This window comes from Tiliqua scincoides, chromosome 1 (assembly GCF_035046505.1).
Source record: "Tiliqua scincoides isolate rTilSci1 chromosome 1, rTilSci1.hap2, whole genome shotgun sequence".
Lineage (NCBI taxonomy): Eukaryota > Metazoa > Chordata > Lepidosauria > Squamata > Scincidae > Tiliqua > Tiliqua scincoides.
In genome coordinates this window covers 144,504,937-144,531,406 of record NC_089821.1, presented here as the reverse complement: position 1 = coordinate 144,531,406, position 26,470 = coordinate 144,504,937, and the positions used below count along the sequence as shown (strand labels likewise).

At 41.7% G+C, this 26,470-nt stretch overlaps 1 protein-coding gene and 1 pseudogene across 3 annotated transcripts in view; both read left to right on the top strand.

The window, feature by feature from the left end:
* Nucleotides 1–26,470, top strand: part of MACROD2 (mono-ADP ribosylhydrolase 2) — a 1,146,647-nt gene that overhangs the window by 521,802 nt on the left and 598,375 nt on the right. The window lies entirely within an intron of this gene.
* On the top strand, nt 3,057–3,176 carry LOC136637283 (5S ribosomal RNA; annotated as a pseudogene).

The following is a 26,470-nucleotide window of genomic DNA, read 5'->3' as shown; positions in this document are numbered from 1 at the left end:
GGGATTGTCACTCCCGGATTGGCCTTTTCAGCCACACTAGACGCTGTGCCAGAACCACCTTTCAGAGTCTTTCGAGACTGAAGGTTGCCAATATATATTTTGTGTATTTATGCTTTTACTAAACTTTCAAACTCATTTAAAGCCACTACATATTATATATATGTTAATTTACACTTTTAAGCTATAATTATTAAGTAAACAAGCATTATGATCTCTTTGACATGAAACTTTGGTATATTAGCCGCTCCCAGTCTTTATTTAAGACTGTATTTTGGTTTAAAAGGGAACTAATAAAATAATAAATTTAAATCTGGAAAAAGCCTTTTTCTTGCCATGGTTTTCATGGTTCTCTGTTTACAAGCAGGGCTGAAGGTGGAATTTCCCTCCCTATTCAGAGACAGTGCCTTATTTGATGCTTTGGCAGTCTGCCCAGAGAGACATTCCTTGAGACTGATTTTAACAGTCGGCTTGCAATTTGCAGACAGAGACCAGAAAAATGCTTTTTGGTTTTAAACTTAAATATGTGAGCATCCCTCTATAAGTTTGCTCTGTTAGGCTTTAAACTAATAATTTGTTTTAAACTAATTTAGCCATAAACACCCATAACATAACATAGACATTTGGTTCATTGAGCTTATAAACATTTGGTTTGTTAGCATAAGTAAACATTTTGTTTGTTAGCCTAAGTGGCTTTCATGACCTTGCCTCACTAAGAATTCAGTTCATAGATCGGGGGTTCTCCTGGATATCCAGGTGATGGTGCTGGCAGCAGCCAAGGGCAGATTTCAGAAGCCTAGGGCCAAATCCTATCCAGTTTTCCAGCGCTGATGCAGCTGTGCCAACAGTCATAGTGGCGTCCCCAAGGTAAGGGAATGTTTGTTCCCATTCCTTGGGGCTGCATTGCAGCTGCACCGGCATTGGCAAGTTGGATATGATTGGGCCCTTAGCCAGTGTGCAAGCAGTGCCCTTTCCTGAAAAGGAGGTATTTGGTCACTGTCACTTTTGCCTTAATGACATTCAGGTTAAATAAAAAATGCACTCCAAGTGGAGATGCCTCTGAAGAGTGTTTGATCACTATAGTTTATTCAAAATGCAAATACTTAAGTACTAACCAGGGCATGCTATTTGGAGCATACAGCTCCAGTGTTTCACCATCATTTTTGACTGCCTTTTGGATTCTGGGCCTAATTCAAATGGCTCTAAATGTCTAATGGTGGAATAACCTGAGGATCATGGGCTCCCATCCAAATCTACCCAATCATTCTAGACAGTTTCAGAGGTTCTGCTCTGGGTCACCTCTAAGTGGTCACATGAGATAGGATCTTCCAAGTGTTAGTGCCTAGGATTTGGAGTACCCTCCCAAGAGAGATCTGCTTGCTTGTTTCCATCTCCTAGTGAAAACCTTTGGTTCTAGAGGGTTTTTGGCATAGTGCTGATTACGGATTGAACTTGTGACATGTCTACTGCAGTAGTTCCTTTATATCGTTTAGTTCTTAATTTTTGTTTTTGGATTGTTTAAAAAAATGGTTTAAAAAGAATTGTTGGCTACTTCTAGGGTCTTATTAAAGACAGGATATAAATATTTTATACTAATTTTTATAAATCTAAACTCTGCTCAATAAACCCAGCCTAGATCTCACTACACTAGAACAGTGGTTCCCAACTGTGCGATGGTGCCTGAGGGTGCTGAAGTGAACTCAGGGGCATTGTGGTAGGTTCCCAACGGCCTCTTTCAACTATCCCATCTTGGATTGCACAATTCTTGCAGGATACATGATGGTGGTACCCGAAAGAGCTGGAAGAAGTGGGCACCATGAACAGGGTGACCAGATGTTATATCTGCAAAAGAGAAGGCACCTCAAGATGTAGAACATCCAAGAAAAATGTAGGACATGACAAAATAAAAGCTAAAAATGCTTGTATTTTAATTTCATGTGGTTAATTTGAACACTATATTGCTTATTATTAAATTTTAAATATTACATATAATTTATTAATTACAAGAAGGCTATGTGCTGCCTGCAGGGGCCACTTGCAGGGAAAAGGAGGACATTTAAGTTCTTTTCCAGAACATGAGACTAAAAAAGAGGACATCTGGCTACCCTGACCGTGAAAGAAGGGTGCTATGACTGCGGTACATTTGGGAACCACTCCACTAAGAGGATGAAACTTCTCACTTTTGGAATTTCTTTGTGCTTCACCCTCATGAGGATCCACATAAGGAAGAAGAGCCATGACTTTCATAGGTGTGGGAATGGCTACCATACAAGGGAATGGCTACCACAGTTTAGATGGTCTTGAGGTTGCACATGATGTAGTGATGTCGAAATAATCTGGGCTGGGTTCCATGCTCATGACAGTTCCTGAATCCTGATGTGACTGCCAGTACTGATCCTTGCATATTTAAGTTGCATAAAGATTCTTATGATAAAGCCATAATGCATATTCTTCCAGCAGTGTCTCATTAATTAATGTGCATTGGGGAAGCAGCTGGGTTTATGTTTTTGCTTTAAATTTGGCATCATAAATGTAGTGTGTTCATGACTGGAATTAAAATTAGATTATGGTATTAATGAAGATTCCCTTCTCTGCCTCTCTGAAGTATGCTGTATGTGACTACTCTCTGGTTTACCTTGATTATGGGGTTTATCATGATCTTTCCAGTGAACCTTAAATTTAATTTTGTTTACTTCACTAAATGTTACTTCTCTGTGGGGTAGTGGTCTTCTCCCGTGTATGGTAATCCTTTTTCTCCTATTTCCTTCCTTCTTGTTTTTCACGTTTCACAGAGGCAGCAGCATTTAGAAATGTTTGTTAGCCCAATCCTATCCACACTTTCCTGAGAGTAATCCCCATTGACTATAATGGGACTCACTTCTGAGTAAACATGCATAGGATTGGGATCTGTCTCTCCTACACATGGAAAAAAGGAAATAGAAGAGTGTGTTCCACTTAATTTTTGTGTAAAAGTTTCAATGAAAGAAAAACATTCTTGACATTTTTGATGGCCCGTACCATCCAGCATTGGTGTAAACATTGATGTAATGTTCAGCAACTATTGCAGCAACTGTTACCCTGCACATGCCTGATCTTGTCTGATCTCGGAAGCTAAGCAGGGTCAGGCCTGGTTAGTACTTGGATGGGAGACTGCCTGGGAATACCAGGTGCTGTAGGCTTCTACCATAGTCTTTCGAGACTGAAGGTTGCCAACCAATGTTTAGCAATGAAGTAGGAAATGCTTGACATCTGCAGCTTTAGTTATATGTACGGTTCCTTGGACCCAATTTACCAAACTCCTTGTAATGAAGCCTGTAATACAGACTGAAATCAACTCCATCGACAGGACCAATAACTTTGCAAACTTTAGTTGCAAAGTTTACCTCCAGGACTAACTTAATGGGCATATTTTCTTAGAACACCATGGGTGTATTATGATTTATTTTTTAATCAAGAAATGTGATAAGATACTCTATTGAATCAAATATTTTTTTTTTCCTCAGAAATTTAATTATAGATAAGACTTCAATTTTTTGATTCTGGGTATTGAACTGAGCACATGTTTTGATCACTTTACAGTAATGCCTTCTCCCAATATTTTTAGTAATCCTCAGTAGCTAGACTTGCCTTATCAGGTACCAGCTCCTGCTGGTAGTCTTTTTACCACAAATTGGTGTTGGCAAGAGATCCAGAGTGGACCTCTCCTCTTTTCCCCCACTTTGCTCACTCTCCCCAGGAGGACTGTGGATAGTGTCAGCTGCAAATGTGCCTGCTGTCCTTTACTGCTACTAACTGCCTTCCCCTGAAGCTAGAGAAAGGGAACAGAGCAATGAGCAGCAAAGCTAATGGCCATAGTGGAGTTGTTGCAGTGATGAAGAGAAAAAGCAGTAATCAGGCCACTCTAGTCAGCAGAGGGTTCCCAGCTAAAGGGCTGGTTTTGGTGGCTGCCTAACTGGAGGACTGTTAACATGTGGCATGGTATCTGGTACATCTGTGTAGCTGGATATGATAATCAGGGACGTGCTAGAGTCACTGCGCCAAGTCACAAGCCTTCAACTGCCTTACTCAAGTCAACTTGTGAGTTGGGGTTGGCCATCACAACTCATCCAGAGCTGCTGTGGAATCATTTTTGCGTCAAGTCTGAGTAATTATAGGAAATAAAATTAATCCGGGTATACTCATTAAGAAATGGAAGTGCATACCAAGGTACAGACATTCAGTATCTTGGTAGAGCTAAAAGTGTCGTTAGCCCTCATGTTGTTACCTGATGTTGGAATTACCAGTTGCAGGAGAGCAATGAAGGGAGATAATTACAGGTTGTGCCTCATTATCAACTAGAGATTTGTTCCAGAACCCGCAGTGGATAAGAAGAACTAGTGGATACCAAATAGTGGAAAAATAGCTTTAAGACCCACTTCCTGGTTTCTTGCTTCCCCCTTTGCTCCTAATGGAATAATTTAATTCCATTGGATTGCATTATTCATCCCATCCCATCTCATCCCATCTAATGACTGAATGCAGGATAGTGCCTATACCGATACCTTTTGGGGCAACAATGGAGGAGCAAGAGACCTGGAAGTGGGTATTTGAAGCTGTCTTTGACCCCTGAGAAGTTTGTAACCAGTGCAGTTTAATAGCGTGAAGGTAGGAAATTGGATTTTGGACTTCGTTTCCTTGTTACCAGGCAGTTAGACTCTGGTATCAGTGATGAGTCACATCAGTAGATACCGAGGCACCACCACTATCTCTCTTGCTTGTGGGCTTCCCAGAGGTTTGTGGAAGCCCACAATGGAAAACAGGATTCTGGACGAGATAGAACTTTGGCCTGATCCAGAAGGGCTGTGCTTATGTTCTTATGAAAAAAGTTTACACACTCAAGCTTCCTGTTTCTTCTTCTACACCTGTGTCCTACTACTCTGCTAAATACAGTTCTTTCACACACAGCCCATTGGGATCAGGAAACAGGACAGAAGAATCTGGGAGTGGTTCCATGTAGGCTTGTGTACCATGTAAGCTTAAGGCCTTGAATTCATTTGAGGAAGGGAAGGACAGCAACTTGGTAAACAATCTCCCTACAAATATGTGAAAGGGAAATAGCAGAGGCTTCTCATTTCAGTGCTTTTAGCCATGGCAGAAGAAAAAGTCCAAATAATGCCACCAGTGATACAAGGCAAAGTTTGCATTTCTGTCTCAGAAGCCATGTATGGAAAAGAATGAACAAAGTTTACCTTAACGATTACCATGTGGCAGGGTATACAGTTCATTTAACCATTTGGGGCCTGTCATATCCACATCAAATCTGTTTTGAGCTGATGTTTACTCTTAGGGCCCTATCCTATCCAACTTTCCAAAGCTGATGCAACCATGGTAACAGGACCTGTGCTGCATCCTGTGGTGGTGGTGGGGCAATCACAGAGGCCTCCTCAAGGTAAGGGAGTGTTTATTCCCTTACTTTGAGGCTTCATTGGCACTGGGAAGGTTGGATAGGATTGGAGCCTTAGGAAAGCAATCATATAGCAATGTGTTCGTGCCAACCTTCCAGTGACTAAGGCTTCATTTCAATTTCAGTCTGTAAAACAAAACTTATTAGCTATTTTCAGGCGAGCAAACCTTTTAACTTTTAGAGAAGATTGCCCCTGTTTCAAATTATGTTTATGTCTGTGCATTTTCCTGTGTGATTTAATTTGCATGGACATGTGGAACATTTATGTAAATATCCATGCAAATTAAATGTGACCCTGAGTCTCTTGGTAAGGTGCCAGTACAGCCTTGGGCACTACAAAATTTGCACTGTCTGTACTCTGACAATTTACTGAAATTATGCTTTCATTCTATTTTTAATGCGGGTTTTATCTACTTAGCAGCCTGATCAGTTCTCTCTTACCATCAGCTTTGCTAGCACATATCATTAAACAAACGTATTTATCACTCCTGTGATCAGTAAGTACTCGTAAAGTTGCAGTTGCTTGCATTTCTAGATTTGTTTTGATGACAGACACCTTCTAAATTAGCTCTGAATGTTTCACTTGCTCCACAGCTCAGCAGGAAAGGTAAGGATTGCAGGAGTTCTCTATCTTAGGTATTGCGCTGAATGTTATCGCTGCTATGGGCTTGCTCCTGACAGGTGGTGCTCATATACAACCTCTTAAATACTGAATCAGTGTGACAGTGTCTCAGAGACAAGTTTCATAAGACCTAGTTGGCTCATAATTTCAGTATTGTTTCCTTCATTGTAAGGAGTGGAGTCTGTAATTGATTCTGATCTTCTTTCTCTTTTTGCTAGCCTGTTGGTCTTTTAAAACACACACACACACACACACACACACACACACACACACACACACACACACACACACAAAACACTTCCTTTATAAGTGTTCTCAGTGAACTGGGTGTGATCTAGTCAAAGGGAGTCATTTGGGTCATCTTGATTACAGTGAGATTTCTTAACTCTTTTATGAGAGAGACTAGGGCTTCATTGTGTTCACTGTGTTTAAACAGATGTTAAGAGGTGAATGTAGTGGTGCTCCTTATCTGTGGGCTCCGCACCCACAATTGCTTAACCTGTGGCTAGAGAGCCTCAGAACACCTCCTGGACGCAACCAAAAGTGCCTTCTGGTCATGTCTGGGAAGTGTTCTGAGGCACAGGGAGGCTGCACACAACCTCTGGGGGGCCAGGTGAAGCTCCTTGGTAAAAAATTGCAGCGCCATGCTGCCCCCCCCCCCCCAGATTTCATTAACTGTGGAATTCAGATCCTAGTTGTAATATGAGGGAATGCATACATTTATATATTCATGGTCATGGTAACCTAAAATTTGAGAAACCCTGGCCAGAGTAAAGGAGGGGGTTGGATGAGAACTAAGTGGTATGCACTTCAGTCAAAATTAGTGTTGGGAAGGCTGCAGAAGAATTGGGGGACATCACAGCAAATGACTTTTTGGTTGAGTGCCCGCTACCCATTTTTCAGTTTAATGGTTTGACAATATTAGCTGCTTCAGTTATTGTTAGTGGTTAATTGCTACTGCCAAGAGAATGTGTTATACTAGCAATGTGTAGCTTACAGAAGCGATCAATCTTATGATACAGTGCTCGCTCTTCAGACCGAATGTCCATAATGTTATACGCTGGGTTATTGGTTTAGAAGAAATTAGGTATAGTGCTTAGATTGCTAACAAATTGCTAAAACAGCCTTTGCTAGAGTATCCTTGCAGTAAAAGCACTAATTCTCCAGGCTTGTTCAGTTGTGCAATGTCAATGTAGAAATATGCGCGTCTACAGGATCACGGCAACAGAAATGCTTTCTCATCAGTATGCATCCGAGGCTTAGAAGCTCCATGCTGATACGGCTGTTTAATTTAGGAAGTTTAAAATTGCCTTTGCAGATGTTGGGAGAAATAGAGTATGCTGTTTGTTTTCAGTTAAGTTTCATTGGACATCACCTACTATGCATGAATATATCCATCATTCTGGACTATATATTCTGTGCAGATTTCAGGCACTTTTATGTTTAGTGGAATCCATTTAGAATAGGCACATTTCTGCATCACCCTTTTCTTTGTTCTAATTTATCTGCAGTGCCCTGTTTATGTTAATTAATAAAAATATTATGCACATTTGCAAATAAAAATTAATGAAAAAGATTATACTGTTAGTTGCCTCCATTATTCCGACTGAGGTTATTTTTCCTGAGAGAAGCTATTTTGAAAATAGAACATTCTTCAGAAAATTCAGAGGCAGCTGTAAAGAGTAAAGGGATTCAGTTGTAGCTTTGTTAATTGCTGTTAGTCGCCTACTGAGGTATTAAATTGCTTGATAAGACTACTGCAAAGGACTCTTCAATCAGGCTTTGAGGTGAAGGGAGAATCTGTGAATCTGAATGTAACCCCTTCTGTTCCTGTTGTGTTCTATGCTTGTACAGTTGTGTTGTCATCATCGTCCCCATTTTGGTGATTTAGACTGTTCTACATGTTACGCATGGTGTACTGGAAACAAATACTTCTATGAATGGATTATTTTGCCCAGGAACTATTGTGACCTGGCTGACCTCTGATGTCACCCATGTAGATGTGAATCTGGGTTCCAGGTATAGAAATGCCTGTACAAATAGACCTGACCTTTTGGATCCAACCACAGTGAAAAGGGCATTCATTTACATGTCCCAGTTCGCATTCAAAGTGTTCCATGCATAAGGGCACTGGCAAAGCAGTATCATATGTAGCATAGACATAGATTGTAATCCTCAAAGTGCATCTCCATTACAGCGGAGTTTGGGACAACATATCATTTTCAGAACATGTGAACGTGCCCGAAAGCTTAACAAGTATGAAAACGAATGAAATTTACATGCAAGTACCTCTGTAACTTTTAAAATACATTATCAGTACATAACTTAGGGCCCAATTCTAACCAACTTTTCAGTACAGTTGAAGCTGCAATGCATCCCTGTGATAAGGGAACAAATGTTCACTTATCTGGAGGAGGCCTCTGTGATTCTCCCCAGCAGGATCAGTGTATACCCCATTGGCACGGTAGCATCAGTGATGGATAGTTGGATTGGGTTGGGCCCTTAATGACACTAAATTTATACTTAAGCTTATCAAAAGTGTAACTTTCTCCAATTGCCAGCACTCTGGTACAGTCAATTTGGAGTAGGGGTGATGTCTGATAATGGGGTTTGACATAGCTCTTCAACAGCCACCTCTTATACATATTCCTCCCTTTTCAGAGCACTGCCCACTAGGTATCACTATACAAAAACAACATGTTTTAATTGTTCCTTTAGTAGCCTTGCATGGAAAAGTTCCCACCATTCTGAACGTGAAAGTGATGTGTTGTCCAAAACCTCCGTGCATTTTTTAAGAAATGTAAACTAATCTGTACTGAAAACGATATACTGTTTTTGCTTTGTTTTCCTGTGTGTTACTCATAAATATGTTTGGCACAGAGGGAGCAACATTTTTGTTATTTTAATTTTGTCAGTAATTGGACACAACCGAAACGCCAATTGGCACGTCAGTTTATTTATATGGCATTTCATTTTATTGGGAACATGTTTCCAAACTATCTTTATGACTCTATTAGGTATATTAAAAATCCATAGCAGAACAAAATGAGCAATTCACAATGCATCATCCCCCCCCCTTCTTTGTAAGGATAACTTTCTGTTTGTTACAAGTCACCATTATAAAATTTTTCAAATTTGCATGACTCGTTTTGCTTGAAAACGTATTGTGAGGTTCAGTGTGCTGAAGAAGGCTGTGCTTTTTCTCTTTCTCTCCTCTTGGGTAATGTTTTATGAGCTTTGCTTTTATGTATGCACCAGAATCCTGTATCAAAGAATGTGATGAACATCACTAGTGGCACCTTAACTAAGAGAGTCCACCTCCCTTGCTGCCATGGATCCAGCCTGTCTCTCAAGCTGCATCAGGCCACCCTGCTAAAGAGCTAAAAAAAGCTGCTGGTAGTTGAAGGGAGGTCAGAGGACATCTCGGCGCAGAAGAGGGCACATTAGCTGCTTATACCAAGCAAAGAAGCATGGTACAAACTGAGCAGATTTTTTTTTTTTATTTGAATGAACTTGCATGTTAAAGTGACTATTAATACAGGGCCAAGGGGCACAGAAATACAGAAAGAATCTGTTTCTGAGAACACGATGAATGGCAAAAGCGACAAACTGATGTATAAGATTAAAAGAGCAAAGACTGTTTTATCATTGGCATTGCATGGACAACCAGAACTGGCATCAGATTGGCATTATTGTGCGCTTGTTAATGCTCACGCCCCAACAGGAAGCACTCTTATGGCACATAGAATGGCAGCAACCCTACTGATCCTTGCTGTCACTGCCTGTTTATGTGCTCCTCTCCAAGGATGAAGTCGGTGACAGGGGGAAAGGAGAAGGAGCAGCATCTTCACCTTCTTTCTCTATTCAGGGGTGTAACTTCAGACCACAATTGGTGTGATGCGACAAAGAGGAGGTGGCCAACCTAGGGAAAAAGTTCTACTGAGCCCAAGGGCTCCCCAAATCTGGAGCTGGCACTGCTAAAAATGCCAGGATGTTGTAGAAGGATGTACTGAAACTACTTCATTGGCTGCTATTTTGTCGCATGGAAATGAACAAGGGGGGGCTGAAGCTAAAATGAAACAGACAGTTAGAGACTACCTCTGTACTTTCCTGAAAGTCTTTTAGTCAATATAGTATTGTCAGCCATGTTGATACATTCCTACATGCTTGATATTTAAGTTGTTATAATGAAATTGCAAAAGACCAAGTGGACTTGCCCCATATCTCTTATATGGTGTGCTGCTGCATTGCTGTTATCAGGCATTCTCATTGTTATCCTTTGGACATGATTACACATCACCCTGATGCATTATGTTGAAGCTCTCCTGTCTTCTAGTTCAAAAATTGTGCCTTCTATCCCATAAATATGACGGGAAATGGAGTTGCATTGTTCATCCAGATTCTGCATAGGGACTCTCTTGGCAGCTTCAAGAAGTAGAGGCATTTTATATCACAGCCTTAAAAATATACATGCACACACAGACACACAGATGTTCTAACTTAGTTTTTGTTCTCATTTTGAGTGGCCCATGTGTTCATAGCCACAAATCTTGTTAAATTAGTTCCAGTGCTATATGTGCAGTATGTGATTTTACAAGATAAACTGGTGTGTGGCTGCATATCCTGGTGTAAGATTAGCCTTCAGTATATAAATTGTCATTCTAGCCAGCTTTCCTTCAGAATTGTTTACACTGGCAAAGTCATACTTTTGAAATATAAATTATCCTTAATAGCAGGGCTGCAGAATACATCATTTTGACCTCACTATCCTTTTATCAATTTTAAAACTCAAAAGTGCATCGTGGATAAGGGTAACTAATGAAGTGCTGCTTGTAGTTAATCTTTCTGTGCCTTCCTGTGTATCTAGAATGACTTCAGCTTGTGTCTCATGATGCACTGTTAAATGTTAACAATATGCTAATATTCTTGAGTTTAGGGCATAAACAACAAGAGCCAAATCAGGCTCTATCTTGTGCATTGTTTCAGGCCTGAATCTAGAGATATTTAGATCCAATTGAAATCGTATTAAAATGTCACATTCATTGCACCCTACAATTTTGTTTCAGCCCTATCGGATCAAATAGATTAAGCTCATAGACTAGCAAAGAGTGACATTTTCCCTCCTGCAAGTTAAATTAGAGCTGGGGAGGTGATTGTGGACAGTTAACACTTCCTTTCTGGGACTAACAACAGTCTTCTGATGTGATTTTTGTTGAGACTGGCACAATAGGAAAGAGTTCAATATTCCTCCCTGTGTGTCATGGGATCAGATTCACCTATGACTACCATTTAACTTGCAAACAATAGAAATCACTGTCATCCCAGCTATGAAGCCAGCAGTGGATGGCATGGAGAGTAAGGGGGCAGCGAACTAAGGGTGCCCTTCACTCTTAATCTCCCACCCCCTCTCTCCAGCCCACGATGGACTCAAACCACATTGATCTGCTTCCTGCTCACTTGAGTGAGAAGCAGATCATCCACCTCCTTATGATCATCATATGCTCCTAGTGTGCTTTTCTCAAACCCATAATTGCAGGACTTTTGATTTTATTGATAAGGACCACATAAACATTGTTGCCAACACGGCTCCTTCACATGTACACATGTGTCCTACATGTGTCATGTGCACATACACAAATAACTGAAATTGGGGAAATTAGCAAACAAGAGGTCAAATCTAGCAGTGTGACAAAGTTTGGGATCATTGACATGGATGAGCGGTGCAGAACAATCTCAAAGTGCCTCGAAATTAGGCTAACAGTAACCACAAGACAGAGCTTTTCAAAGAAGATTAGAGTTTATTAAAGAAATATAACAAGTAAAAGGCACGTTTAATTTCACGTAACTTACAGAGGAGAGAGATACTTGCAAATAGCTGTGTTTGGACAGCAGGAGTTAGTTGGAAAGATGACTGAATCTTTTTTTTGGGGGGGGGAGAGAGAGAGAGATGAAAGGGGGGTGGGAGATCACCTATCCTAGTCTGCTGGTTATAGCTTGAGTGCAAAGTTGTTCCTGAGCAGCAAGGCAGGGCTGCAAATTTCCCAGGTTCTTATTTTTAGCAGAGAGAGAGAGAAAGCTGGCCCTCAGCTGCTTGCTTCTGAAGTGAACAAAAAACCCCATCTGCTTCCAGAGCAGGGAAGTTATAGGACTTTTTACTAAGGAAACAAAGGAATTTTTGGCAAGACAAAAGAGCTTGAGGAGCTTCTGTCCTGAGCTTCCTGGCCTTGACTGAGTTGTGAAGGACACAATAAGAGCTTGATGGCCCATCTAGGGGAGTTCGTGCTGAACAACACCTGTGGGCAGTGTGCATTATCTCAGGTTCAAGGATATCTTGGCTCAGAGTCTGAAAAGAACTACCTGCTTGGCAATTGTAATTTAATTTAACATTCAGGCAGGACTTGTTCTTGCTAGCTATCCTTTTGTCAGATCTCAAGCACCCAGATTTGGTTGGCAACCTTCAATCTCGAAAGACTATGGTATAAGCCTACAGCACCTGGTATTCCTAGGCGGTCTCCCATCCAAGTACTAACCAAGCCTGATCTCAAGCACCCTGATTTAATCAACCACAGAGGGGCCTTTCCTTGGGAGCCAGCAAAATCTCACCCCTTTTCAGGAAGGCCTGCCCGGCTCTGAATCCAAGATGGAGTCAGTTTAAACTGCATACATGTTTGGGAAAGAGGGTGTCTGTAACAACATTTACAAAGTCCCTGTAAATAAAACCAGAAAACTCACACTTCTGGGTTTCAGAAAACCATATAAAGAGCATAGTAAGGGTTTCTTTCTCCTCCAGAGTACTACAAGAGAGGTAGCAACAGTTTATGTCCCAGTTTGTGTTGCCTCTGATGGAAACTCCATTAAACTACAAGTTTAATGGAATATAAGAACAGCCCTGCTGGATCAGGCCATAGGCCCATCTAGTCCAGGTTCCTGTATCTCACAGTGGCCCACAGTGGCACACAAGACAACAAGAGACCTGCATCCTGATGCTGCCAGCCACCCCCCTACCACCATCCACAAACACACCTTTCCATCCAGTGTTCTCATCTACTAGTATACAACAGAAATTCCTCATAAACACCATCACAAGGCTCTGAGTGGGGCTTCAGATATTAGTTGGCAACCTTCAGTCTCGAAAGACTATGGTATCGCGCTCTGAATGGTGGTTCTGGTACAGCATCTAGTGTGGCTGAAAAGGCCAATTCGGGAGTGCCAATCCCTTCCACACTGGGAGCAAGTGCAGTCACGACATGACCGAGCTCATGCAGACGTCTCTGTTTCAGCAGTGCATAAATGCTAGGGATTCCAGCTCGTTCCAGGACTGTGTTGTTTGAAACTTTGTCCTGCCAGGTGATGCCGAGGATGCATCGGAGGCTGCGCGTGTGGAAAGCGTTCAGTTTCCTCTCCTGTTGTGAGCGAAGAGTCCATGACTCGTTGCAGTACAGAAGTGTACTCAGGATGCAAGCTCTGTAGACCTGGATCTTGGTATATTCCGTCAGCTTCTTGTTGGACCAGACTCTCTTTGTGAGTCTGGAAAACGTGGTAACTGCTTTACCGATGCGTTTGTTTAGCTCGGTATCGAGAGAAAGAGTGTCGGAGATCGTTGAGACAAGGTACACAAAGTCATGGACAACCTCCAGTTCATGTGCAGAGATTGTGATGCAGGGAGGTGAGTCCACATCCTGAACCATGACCTGTGTTTTCTTAAGCCTGATCGTCAGTCCAAAATCTTGGCAGGCCTTACTAAAACGATCCATGAGCTGCTGGAGATCTGGGTAGTGACAGCTGCATCGTCGGCAAAGAGGAAGTCACACAGACATTTCAGCTGGACTTTGGACTTTGCTCTCAGTCTGGAGAGGTTGAAGAGCTTTCCGTCTGATCTGGTCCAGAGATAGATGCCTTCTGTTGCAGTTCCAAAGGCATGCTTCAGCAGGACAACGAAGAAAATCTCAAACAAAGTTGGTGCAAGAACATAGCCCTGCTTCACTCCGCTTCGGATGTCAAAGGGGTCTGATGTGGAGCCATCGAAGACAACAGTGCCCTTCCTGTCCTTGTGGAAAGATCTGATGATGCTGAGGAGCCTGGGTGGACATCTGATCTTGGGGAGAATCTTGGGGAGAATCAAACCAGTCTGCCACCTTGTTGGTCTTCTTGCCGAATATGAACAAGGCGTTGTTGTAAACGGCATTCTTGAAATGTTGCCATCATTCAGATATTACAGACATGAAAAGTTGGATCACATACCAATAAGGTTCCAGGCTGTAATAGGTTCACACACACCCACACACGTTAATCTAGATTAGGGTCAGAATACAAGTACAGAATACTGTTTTGTAACAGAATACCTTGCTGCCTAAACATTGAGCATAGATGAACAAATTCAATGGGTTATCTTTTTAGTATAAATAGAAAGCTGAATTGATAGAAAGAGGCCAGAAAACGAACAGTCTGCATTCATTGGTTGTTTTACTAGACTGCGTTTGGTGGTAGCCATTTGTGACCATCATCATGTAGATCCTGAGAAGTAGCAAGATTTCCCCAGCTGTTTCTAAATAGCAATACCTGGAGGTATATTTTTTAGGTTATAATCTGTGTGGCCAGTAATGTGGAACCACAGCTTAACAATGGTTTGTTAAACTAGAATTGAGTCTATAGACAATAAAAAAATTCTGGTTTGTTTTTGTCCGACTCTGGTTTGTTTAGGTTTTGCTCCCACACTCCATTTGTATGATTATAAGTGGCCAGTGCAATTATAAACTTCACAGCACTCCCCGGCCTCCAGGTTATTGGCTTCAGTGTTCCCATTGCAAAGAGATGAAAGGGGCCATGTAAACTGACATTCATAGTCACAGTGCTTCTTACTCATTTCCCATCTCTGGTTTTACCCAAAAAAGAGATTAGTAGTTCTTTGTTTGCGTACTTTAGCTTCAGGACAAGATGTCTTTGATCTGTTCACATTTCTTTGGTGAGATGGCTGATTTCTTTATATCTATGTATATATTATTTGCCATGAATTTAATGGTTGAACTTTGGCTAATTGATCTTCACTTCATCTTAGTGAAAAAGTAAATATAAGTATTAACTGGTTGCCTTTGACCACATTTGCTCAGCTTTCCTGATCTTTTGAGGTTTGATGTTAAAATTTCTGCATAGTAATCTAGCTGTAGAATTGTATTTGTTTATGCAACCATTCTGTGGGCTCAGTCCTAACCAACTTTCCTACAGCGAGGTAAGGGCAATGCAGCTCGGTGGCAAGGGAACAAACATTCCCTTACCTTGAGGAGACCTCTGTGACTGTCACTCAACTGCAGGATGCAGCACACATCCCATTGGCACTGCTATGCCAGTGCTGGAAAGTTGGTTAGGATTTGGGCCCATCTTGGTTATGGGATGCTGTAGGCATCTGAATGTGTTTGGTAGGGCCAAGTAGATTACACAAGCTTGTAGATTGCTGCTGTAACAGACAAAGAGCAAGATACTGGGTACTTACTGCTTAACCTTCTCTTGGTATCTGGTAGGATTCCGTCATAGGTGTGCTGGAGACTTTCTCCATTCTTTTAAGCAGACCAAAAATTCTGTCCCAGGTGGTGTGCACTGTGTGATTTGTGCATATGCCTAGAGCTCTTTTGCTTAACAAGATCTGTGTAGTGCAAAAATATACTAGTAATTCTATCTTGGTCTCTGGATTTCTAACCATTCCTTGAATTGCTTTTGAAAGTATAAAAGGCAGAAATGCAAAGTAAAAAACTACAAAATGTAGATCTGACATTCATAGACTACTCCTCCGAGGCAGCATTGTGGCAGTTTGTTACCAGAATGTACCTCTTTACGACTCTTTTGTATCCAGCCTTAGATGATGAGAAAATAAATATCGCAAGGCATAATTTGTTCTTGTCTACCTTTTTGTTTTGTTTTTTAAAGGAAATAGTACTGCAGCTTTTCGGTTTGAGTGGTTTTAGATCAAATTGTGCTAGTATGCTCTAGAAATATAAATGAAATAAAAAAGAAGCACTTTGTTTCACAAAAATACAGGCCACTTGGTTCATTTGCATTGATCCTTGGAAAAAAATGGTCAATTTGGGAAAAAAGAAGAAATGCAGTTAGCATAATACTGTACCTTTATTGAGACTAAAAATCACACTCCTTTGTTAGCATTCAAATTTCTACTAACTCTTACTGAGGCTGAATGTTAAACAACAAAATGTTGCAATGTGCAAGATTGTTAAGATGGTGATGTACAGGGATGGCATCAGAGGGCACTGGCTGATAGTCCATGTCCATCAGACGTACTCAGGTAGGTTGACCCCAGAACCCGCAGCACCAGTAGCAATGTCCACTATGCCATCAGGCGGGAGTACCCAGTATGGGACTTTTTTCCAGGGACCCTAGTGACCTGGTGCTGACAAGCCTAGTTAGGTTAGTTTGTGCCCAGTGCAAAAGACTGTAGGCTTCACCAAAGCTTTTTAGGACAAAAAATGCAATGCCATTCTTTCTCTGAAAATATAGACAAGACAAAGACTAGTACTGACTGGAAGAACCACATACTTTTCTCCTGTAAAGCAGAGTGGCGTAAAAAAATGGTAGACAGCAAAGCTGCACTTAATAGTGGAACTCACATATATTTTGCTTTGCTGAGTCAATTGTTTTGTTAAAAATACAAAATATCCATGAAAACTACATTGATGGAATAGAAGTAAATTTGCAATTTTACAGAGATCAAAACTCAATACGTGTCAGCTTAATGGTAGTGACAAGAAATTTTGTAACTCTTTAGATGATCCCTTCCACCTCTGCAGCAATGTCACTCTCTGTTTTGGAAAGCAGCCGAACCCTCTTTGGTCTTATGCAAATGTCTCCCTTAATGCACTCTCAAAGGAATAATTCCCAAAGTAAGATGAGTGTAAATCACACTGCCTGGGAAGGAAAGTAACCTCTCAGACCAACGCTATAAAATGTTTTATTCAGATGAACGAAGTGTCTTCATTTTAGCACTTTAATCCATCCAACCCGCCTTTTTTATTCCTTTTTCCCTTTGTGAAATAATGCTGTCATTTTGAAATGGTGGGGATTGATCGCTAAATTGCTATTGCATAATTTGTCTCATCACTCTGTGAGCAAGATATGATTGAAAGTTCAGGTTTTGTGAAGCCTGCTGCCAAGAACCAATTTAAAAAAAATAAAACAAGACATTGGACAATATGCTACAATTCTAGACCAAATATGCGGGTACTAAGAGTTCCCCCTTGAAATGAGTGGCATTGTAATTAGTAACTCTACATTGCAACAGAATTGAGTGTAGTACTTCTAATTAGGTTTATTAAGATGTTCTTAATACATTCCTGCAAGAAAGTGGCTCAGGTATTGTTTCTTTTTGACTGTAGTCCACTGCATGTTTGCTCGGGTAAATCCTGTTCATTTCAGTTGACTTGTCTGAGTGTTTCTTGGAGTCCAGCTATGTACATTTTCTCTTATGCAAGCATTATGGAAATTAATGAACAGTATGGAAGAGCATATGGTAGTTGTGTACTTGTTCAGTTTTGTCAGAACGTGTCTCTGAAGGCTTGGAGTCCTCCTTTGCTGGGTGTGCCTCTGAAGTTCCCCTGAACTAGGCTGTTAGGGCTGGGCTGTGGACAGTGACCATAGGAGAATCAGAAGTAAGGACTGGGAGGCAGGCACACCAGTAGTGGTGGCCCAAAACCTCTTGGGCAGCTGAGGAGGGTGCCTAATGGTATCCACACCCTACCCTTCACCACTTGATTCACAGCAGCATGTGAAGAACTAGCCGGTTTCCTCCTTGACATGCTAGATTTGAAAAGGAAGAGGGGGTGGAGTGGGAAAGGATGTGTGGAAGACATTCAGTTCATTAAGGAAGTGTTTTGGTCTACCACTTTCCACACAATTCTCCACACATCCATTCCCTTCTTTCTTCTCAAATACAGTAAGAGTGGAGGGAAGAGCAGCATCAGCAGATGGCCGAGACAGATGGCCATATGGTGCAGCCCAGCAAGCCAGGAATCAGGATTGAGAAGTCAAGAACAAGAAGCAAGCCAGGGGTCGGGAACAAAGACAGGAGTCAGCCAATAATCAAGCCAGGAATCATAAAAGGGGAAAAACACCTGAGACAAGTAGAGCTTATTGTTCAGGCAAAGACCTAATCCAGACAGGAAACCCTTTATAGACTGTTTCAGTGGGACCCAGTTGCCAACCGGGGTAGGCAGACATAGCCCAGAGCCTGAGAGCCTTTTACTCTTGTTGTACTGCTAGGCTGCAGTTCTTGCAACTTGCCACATGGCTTCTCACTGAGTACCCTAAGGCTCTCAGATCCTGCTGTAGGCTTGGAGCTGCATTACAAAATGAACAAAAGTTTGATGTTGTGTTAGGCTCAGAAGGTGCTAACAGGAGCTGGATTTAACTTTTTCTGAAGCTGAAATTGGTAGAGCCCCTCCCTTCCACCTACCATCATAATCTCACACACATTCCAATGACTGAGTGGCTGACTCCCAATACTGTAAGCAATGCTCCCTCTAATTTTTTCCTATTGTTGGAGGAAATTAAAAATAGTTTCCTCTTTGGGGGGGAAGCAGAGTAGCTTAAGCAGCAGACCCCCCCCCCCTTTTGGATATCACCCCAGGGAACCTCCTTCACCTGGCTGACTGCTAATTAATAAAAAAGATAGAGAAGCAATGGCTTGTTAAAATTGCAAAAAAGAAGTTATTTACTTACAGTTCCATTGAGTGTATATTTACAGCATCTGATTAGGATCAGAGGTTCAGCTATTACTTAGAGATAGCAAGCCCTGCATGCCTTGTGCTCCAGATGGCCTGGGCATCAGAGCCCTGGTGTGCCCATCTTAAAAGGTCGGTGGCCAAAGGACAAGAGGAAGTGCTCAGAGGAGAAGGGAAGGATAAAGGGTTAGGGCCACACCCCACAAGGATCACAGAGAGAACAGGTAAAAAAGAGTAGAGTCATTGGGCCATATCTTGACCCCTTCTGGACAGCATCCTGCCCCCTCTGGACAGGAGACGGAGTTGCATCAACTCCAACACCTATCATGCGGAGCAGTTAATGACCTGAACAGTATATAACAACTGAAATCTTAAAATGGGGCTTTTCTTGTGTTAGTTCAACAGAAAAAAGATCTCAAAATAATTGTAGGGCAATACTTTTATGAAGCACAATTGTAAAGGGCACAAAGAAATTATTCAGCTTTTATCATAACACTTGTTAATATTTCATGTTAAGGCAAAAAGGGAGGGGTGTTGCCAGACCAAAGAAGCAGCCTTATCTGTAGTAGTCTTAATACAGAATGGAAGGAAACTTGCCATGCAAGCTAGGCCGTGTAACACCCTTGCATTATGTCTTAAAACTAACCCAACCTGCAGAGTCAAGAGGAATTGTACAATGAAAGACCATGGCTCAGTAGCAGAGCTAGAGTGGTGCAAAATGGTAAGTAGTACAGGCTCTCAAAAGTGACTGCAAGCAGTCTCTCCCATTTGCCCTGCCTGAGGGTGAGTGGGAGGGGCTACTTACATTCCTGTTTGGGTGACTGTACTACTTACCATTTTGCACTGCTGTAGCTACTATGCTGCTCAGTGGAACAGCATCTTCTTTGAGTAGAAAAAGATTCCTATCTGAAATCCTGGAGAATTGCTGCCCGTCAGTGTCAAAAACACTGAACTAGACAGACCAGTGGTCTGATTCTCTATGACAGGGGTGTCTACACTTTTCTGCAGGAGGGCCACATCATCTCTCTGACTCTATGTTGGGGGGCTAGAAAAAAAAGAATTAATTTTACATTTCAAATTTGAATAAATTTACATAAATGAATATATTATAGATGGAACTTATATGACTCAATTAAGATCTTGTAATAGGTCAAGGCCTATAAAAGGCCTTACACAAAGCAAGGCCAGCCTTTCCTTCACTGCCATTGCTGCATCACAGATGTGAAACAGCAATGGAGCCTTCATCCCACAGCTCACGCAAGAGGTTGAACAGTCACTCTTACACTGAGAGCAATTGCGTTGGGCCAGTGCGCGCTCCAGCAAGCTTCCGGAGGGCCAGAAACTCATTGGAGACTGGGGGCTCCCTGTGGGCTGAATTGGGAGTCCCTGAGGGCTGCAAGTGGTCCCCTGGCTGGGGTTTGGGCACCCCTGCTCTATAAGGCAGCTTCCTATTGCAGAGGATATCTGCTAGTAGTAACTGCGCTCAGTCCTATGCATGTCTACTCAGAAGTAAGTTACATTGTGTTCAATGAGACATAGGCCACAATCCTAACCAACTTTCCAGCACTGACATAAGGGCAATACAACTCTGAGGTAAGGAAACAAACATTGCCTTACTTTGAGGAGGTCTCCATGACTGCTCCCCAACTGCAGGATGCAGCACATGCCCCACTGGCACAGCTACGCCAGTGCTGGAAAATTGGTTAGGATTGTGCCCTTAGACTGCAATCCTAACCGCACTTTCCTGAGAGGAAACCCCATTGAACAAAATAGGACTTACTTCTTAGTAGACCTGGTTAGATCTTAGAGCCAAATCCTATCCAACTTTCCAACCCTGGTGTAACATCCTGGTGTAGTTACGGAGGCCTCCACAAGGTAAGGGAATGTTTGTCTCCTTGCCTTGGGGATGTATTGCCACTGCACTGGCACAGGAAAGTTGGATAGGATTGGGCCCTTGCTTCTAGGAAAGAATGCATAGGCTAATTTTTTCTTCTCTAAAAAGAACCTGGGAATGTGACTTATTAAACTTCCTTAAAATTACTGATCACTCCTGTCAGTGGTCTGTACTTGTGCCTAGTTTCCTGCAGCAGGTATCAGTGGAGATGAGAGAAAAAAAAGGAAGAAACAGGTGGCAACTTTTTTCAGTTGCGCAGGGCTTCTGTAGATGCTCAGCTGTGTGGCTTGTAGGGAACAGTGGCTCTAAGTGGAGAAGTGAAGTGAAGGTGCAGCTGCACTGACTGTAGGATCTTAGAGGCAGCCTGGTTTTCTTCACTGGAGTCTGACTTGTATAGAGAAATGTGGGAAACCAGGTAAGTTTATGAATGCAATTGAACAATCTAAAAGATTCATTTCAATACTATTCTTTCGGTATTAACTGTTCTAGTGTGGCCCTCTTCTGGCAGTCTGCCAAAGGGTAAAAGATTACTCTTGCTAAGGAAACAGTTTTTGTTGCTTAAATGTGACTCAGTTTGAATCAAACATATTTTATTTTTTAACTTTTTAAAGTATTCTATAATTTACATTTTAAAAGCAATTATTACTTTGATATATCTTAAGCATTTGGTCTCCTCATTTGTCTGTTTTATGCATATAGTCTAAGCAGTACTTAGTAGTACTGGTCAGGAGGGCAGGAGGTCTGGTCTAGAGGGTAGAGCCTCCGTTTGCCTGAAGATAACATCCGCAGGTCGCCAGTTCGAGGCCACTGGCACCGTGTGACCTTGAAGCAGCTGACAAGCTGAAGCCGAGCTATTCCATCTGCTCTGAGCGTGGGAGGATGGAGGCTAGAATGTGAAACCAGAAAGAAACATCTGAATGTTGTGGTTCTTGAAAGATAGAACCGCCTTGAATAAAGTGTGAGGAGAAATCTGACGACCAAGAAAGGTGGTATATAAATACCTGTATTATTATTGTATTATTATTTAGTAGTACTTGGCTGTTATAAGGGGGGAAAAAGATGCAATAAAGATGATTTGGGGCAGGGGATTATGGCAGTGGGGGAGGGGAGAGGGTGTTTGAGTAATATAAACTTCTTAACCTTCCACTGTCCTCAAGTCACAAGTGTAGTAGGTGCATTTGCTTTGATAAGAGGCTGGCAGGGCCTGCTGTTACTGAAAGCTGGCTGGCTTGGGAAAGGAGCGACTGAGGGCCCAATCCTATCCAACTTTCCAGCAGTGGTGCAACCACAATGTAGCCCTGAGATAATGAAACAAGCATTCCCTTACCGTGAGGAGGCCTCTGTGACTGCCTCCCCACCACAAGAAGCAGTGCACGCCCCATTGGCATTGCTGCACCGGCACTGGAAAATTGGATAGACTTGAGCCCCGATACTGTTAGAACAAATTAGGTACTGTGTCTGAGAGGTTTTGCTGGAACTCCTGAAAATGGTTATGGACAGGCTGGCCTGAGTCCAAGTGTTGTTCTGAAGCAGGTGAAAATTGCTTGCTACTGGTGCACATGTACCCCCCCCCAAAGTATACAAGGCTTGGTTGTGCACTCACCTCACTTCTTCCTCATGCACTTCCTTTCAACAAAAAAGGAAGTGTTACTCCATCCTTATTGGGTGGAGAGGGAGGAAGGAATACACACAGGGTGAAGAGCATCAGTTTGCCACTTCCCACAACCTGCCACTCACTGCATCATCCATTTCATGGAGGGACTGGCCATGAAGATAGTGTTGAGCTCAGGTTGGGTTATGAAGTTGCCCTGAACGCACACACCAGCTTTCATGCTGGTACTTCCCTCTTTAAGGGATATGTTGTATTACAATGTGTTTTGCGTTTTCCTTCTCTCCTTTGACAATGCTGCAGGAGGCTAGGTTGATCTTGTATTTGAACTTGAAACATATATGTACCACAGTTAATTCATTTGTATGAAGGCTTAACAGAGTTGCCTTGTTACACATGAATTCACAAACAAATGTAATGCCAAATAAGGTGAAACAATCTTATTTTGTTCAGACATGAAATAGATTACTAATGGAAGCTACAAATTCATAGTTTGTGCTCTTTTGTTTCAATAGTACCTTCTCTGTAGCCATTATCAATTGGTACACTCATTATCCTTGCATCTCCTTTTGATTTCCCTTGTGTACCTCTCTCACATTTGCTCACCTGCTTCAGGTACTTTTCACCCACTCCATTCATACAGATCATTCACATATACAACTTAGTAGGGTTGGGGCATTTGGTCAATTGATTATTCAGGTATTGGCAACTGACCACGTATGATAAGGATGAATTGTACTCAATAGCTATCCTACAAAACGAAACCATTCTTTAATCTTTCGTCATGGAATCTTGGCATAATGATGATAGGAGGTCCTGCCAAAGTCAGGGTTTTCTTTCTTTGAGCAACAGCAGAACAACTGTAGTTTTAAACTTAGATGATCCTCTTCTGTATCTGAAGGAGACGTTCAACAGTGTCCAGGCTTTCTTGGCTAGACTTTACCAGCCAAGATGAGTGTAGGTCAAGCTCAGAAGTCATCACTCTCGTGTTCCAGGTGAGCCCTTGACCTCATTAGACAAGTGTCAGCCCTGCATCCTGTTCCAGCCACAGGAGTGGGGACATGAGGATGATGCAGTGAGCCACATGGCTCTCAGTGGTGATATCACTACAGTGTGCTGGTTGGCCTGTCAATGAGGGAGGGACTGGAAGGCCCAGAAAGGTACAAGGTGCTGCCGCTCAGGCTAACAAGGAGTTTGGCTACTAGTACCAGCCCGTAAAGATTGTTTGAGTGAGGAGGAGCAGGGTAGGTGAGGCGAAAGAGGAAGATGCAGAGAAGATATGTAGAGAGAGATGAAGGAGGGATCACGAAGAACAGAGAGAGAAATCAAAATTGAAAGGAGAGTGAAGAGCAAGGAGGGAGGAAATAAAGCAAGCAACATGGGGGGGGAGGTGACCAGACAGACAAGAGGGATGACGGGCAGGCTAAACATGGGGTATGTGGCCTGGTCCTAGTTCATATGAAGGCAGCCCCAGGAGATAAAGAGGCTGTAGAGGTTGGCTGGCCAGAGGGGAAGGATAGCTGCAGGGGCTGGATCTATTGGGGAGACAAAGAGGATCCCTCCAGCCATCCCATAGATCAGAATCTTTCTTGGCAACAGGGATGAGATGCTGCATACTCCTCCAAAGCCAGAAGTGGATTACTTGGCAAACTTCTACACCCCATATTTTATGTATATGAACTTTTATGTATATCATCCTTGGATTGATCTCTGATATAGCAGTTGAAGAAGTTAGTAGGGCATCATCTCACTGCTGCTAAATCAGTCTTTTTGAACATGTTAAATCGGGAAAGTGAATAAATGCCATTGTCTAAATTTCATTAATGTGAAAACCAAGTGTAGGGGAGGGTTATAGAATATAATGGTGCCAACTGCAGCAGTAGCACAAGAATTGTTTCAATTTTGATGAGTCATTTTAGGCAACTGATCTGTAGTGCAATGAGGTGTAAATGGAAGATATATTTCCATTGGTTTGGGGCTATATTATGTGTCTTGATATAAAAATAAGCCCACTGAGCTTCAAGGAAGGGATATTGAGTTTGTTAGCTGGGAGAAAGCAGATATTGTAATAATTTCCACCTTCCTTTCTCTGTCTCATACATACACATTTAAATAGAGCTGAAGAGTGTGCCCTTTGGTAATAATTAGCTGCTGTTCTGAGGGCCAATTAAAGGTTTCAGTATTCATACATGATTGGCTGAATCTTTACTTCCACCTGAAGAGCATGAAGTTATTGACAACCTTGCACATTCATGAAAGGATAAGTAAATGAGTACTTATTAAAATGTTGAAGGTGGGTGATTGTCATTCAACAGTCAGGAAAATTTTAATGTCAGAATTGACGAGCAGACAATTATACTTCAGTAGTTTCATGTTCAATTGACGTATACTGGCAGAAAAATTTGGAGCGTGCTCCTTGAGCTTATACCTGCCTTTGTTTTAATCATCTGCCATTCTTGCTTTCTATATCATTCAGACATTCACATTCAACATATATCCTTTTTAAGGGAGGAAAAAACCATGAAGGCTACTCTCCTTTTGTTAGGCATTAAAGATTAATTGCTTCATTCAAGTGATAATTGCAGAATATAATTTGCTTCATTTGAAGATGCTATTAATCATAAGATAATTAAGACTCTATTCTGATATTTCATATTCCTTCCACATCTTGCATTTGTTCAGTATAAATTGGAGTGAGGATGGTGAAGGAATCATCAGCTTAAATATCGTGCAGTTCCATTATTCTTCCTGAATTATCAGGACATTGCTCAGAGGTTTAGTGAAGGAATCTGGATAGCAGGGAGCTTTTCTTCAAAGAAGGACAAAAAAAGAGGGCATAATTTACTTTTCCTTATTTGTAATAGCATAGAAAGTAACAAGTGTTGGTTACTGCTAATTGTGGATAGCTTATCATGTGGTCTCATCACTAAATGGAATCAGTTTGTTCTCTAGGACCAGGTTCAGATCGAATAGAATCCAAGGATGAGTCTCAGACGTGCACATGTCTATTTCCCTCTTTCACGCGTGAATGAAAGAGATCGAAAGCTTGCATTTGTTCTTAAAACTGCAGTTCCATGTTTTAGTATGTATGTGGTCCAGGAATACTGTTCAACTAAATAGAGTTGAAAGAAGTCAGAAAGCAGACACAACCTGCATTTTGATTATGATGTGGTTATTCTAGCTTTTTCTAACTTTTTATTGGTTAACAAACTGCAGTTCTCTAATAAAGTGGAAGCTTTTATTCTCCTCCTATGATGTGTAGAGGAGGTGGGAAGGGAGGGGGAGTATCCAAGCCTATGGTTGTCCATTATTTATTATCACAGACGGAAACTATGGTTAATGTTACCCAGTATACATTATGTATAACATGTTCTCTTTAATCCATTCTAATTTATTATGGTTTTTTTCACAGCATTTAAAGCTCCTCTGTCCAATTAAGGTGTTCTTGTTATGTGTGTGTATAAAAAGAAAACAAATGTAATACATTTAGTACTTAAATCAGCCATTTTCAACCACTGTGCCGTGGCACACTAGTGTGCCACGAGTGGTCCACAGTGTGCCACAGGAATCTGGGGGAAGATTAGTGGGCCAATGGGGATGTGAACCCCCCACCAGCAGCATGGTGTGCCTTGTCAATTGTCAAAAACCTGATGCTGTGCCTTGACAATTTTAGTGCCTTGTCAGTGTGCCACAAGATGAAAAAGTTTGAAAATCACTGATTTAAATATATATTTAAATAATATGTTTGTATATATGGAGCTCTCTGTATAGATATGTTTCTGTGCTGATAGTGGTATATGTGCATGCATGTGTGTATGAACACACACATGCAATCTTAGAAGATCTTGTATGTTGTCTATTTGTAGATGGCAATTCATACGAAGAACTGAACATCTATACGTTCTAGTCTAGGCTAGCTTGGAGCATGATGTCAGGCCCACATGCTCCTGTGGCAGTTGTGTTGGAGTTGCCATTAACTATGAATTGATCCAGTGTTGCAGGAAATTGCAGTAATGAAATCTCTTCAGATAATATTGTCAAGATTTTTTTGTACTGATCTTGCTAGGCCTCCCCAGAGTGTATTTCTTGAGACCGATTCTAAATTCATGTCATTGCACTCCCAGACTGAATCATGTTCATGTCCTACACAAAATGAACTGGCTGGAGGTACCAACTAATATTC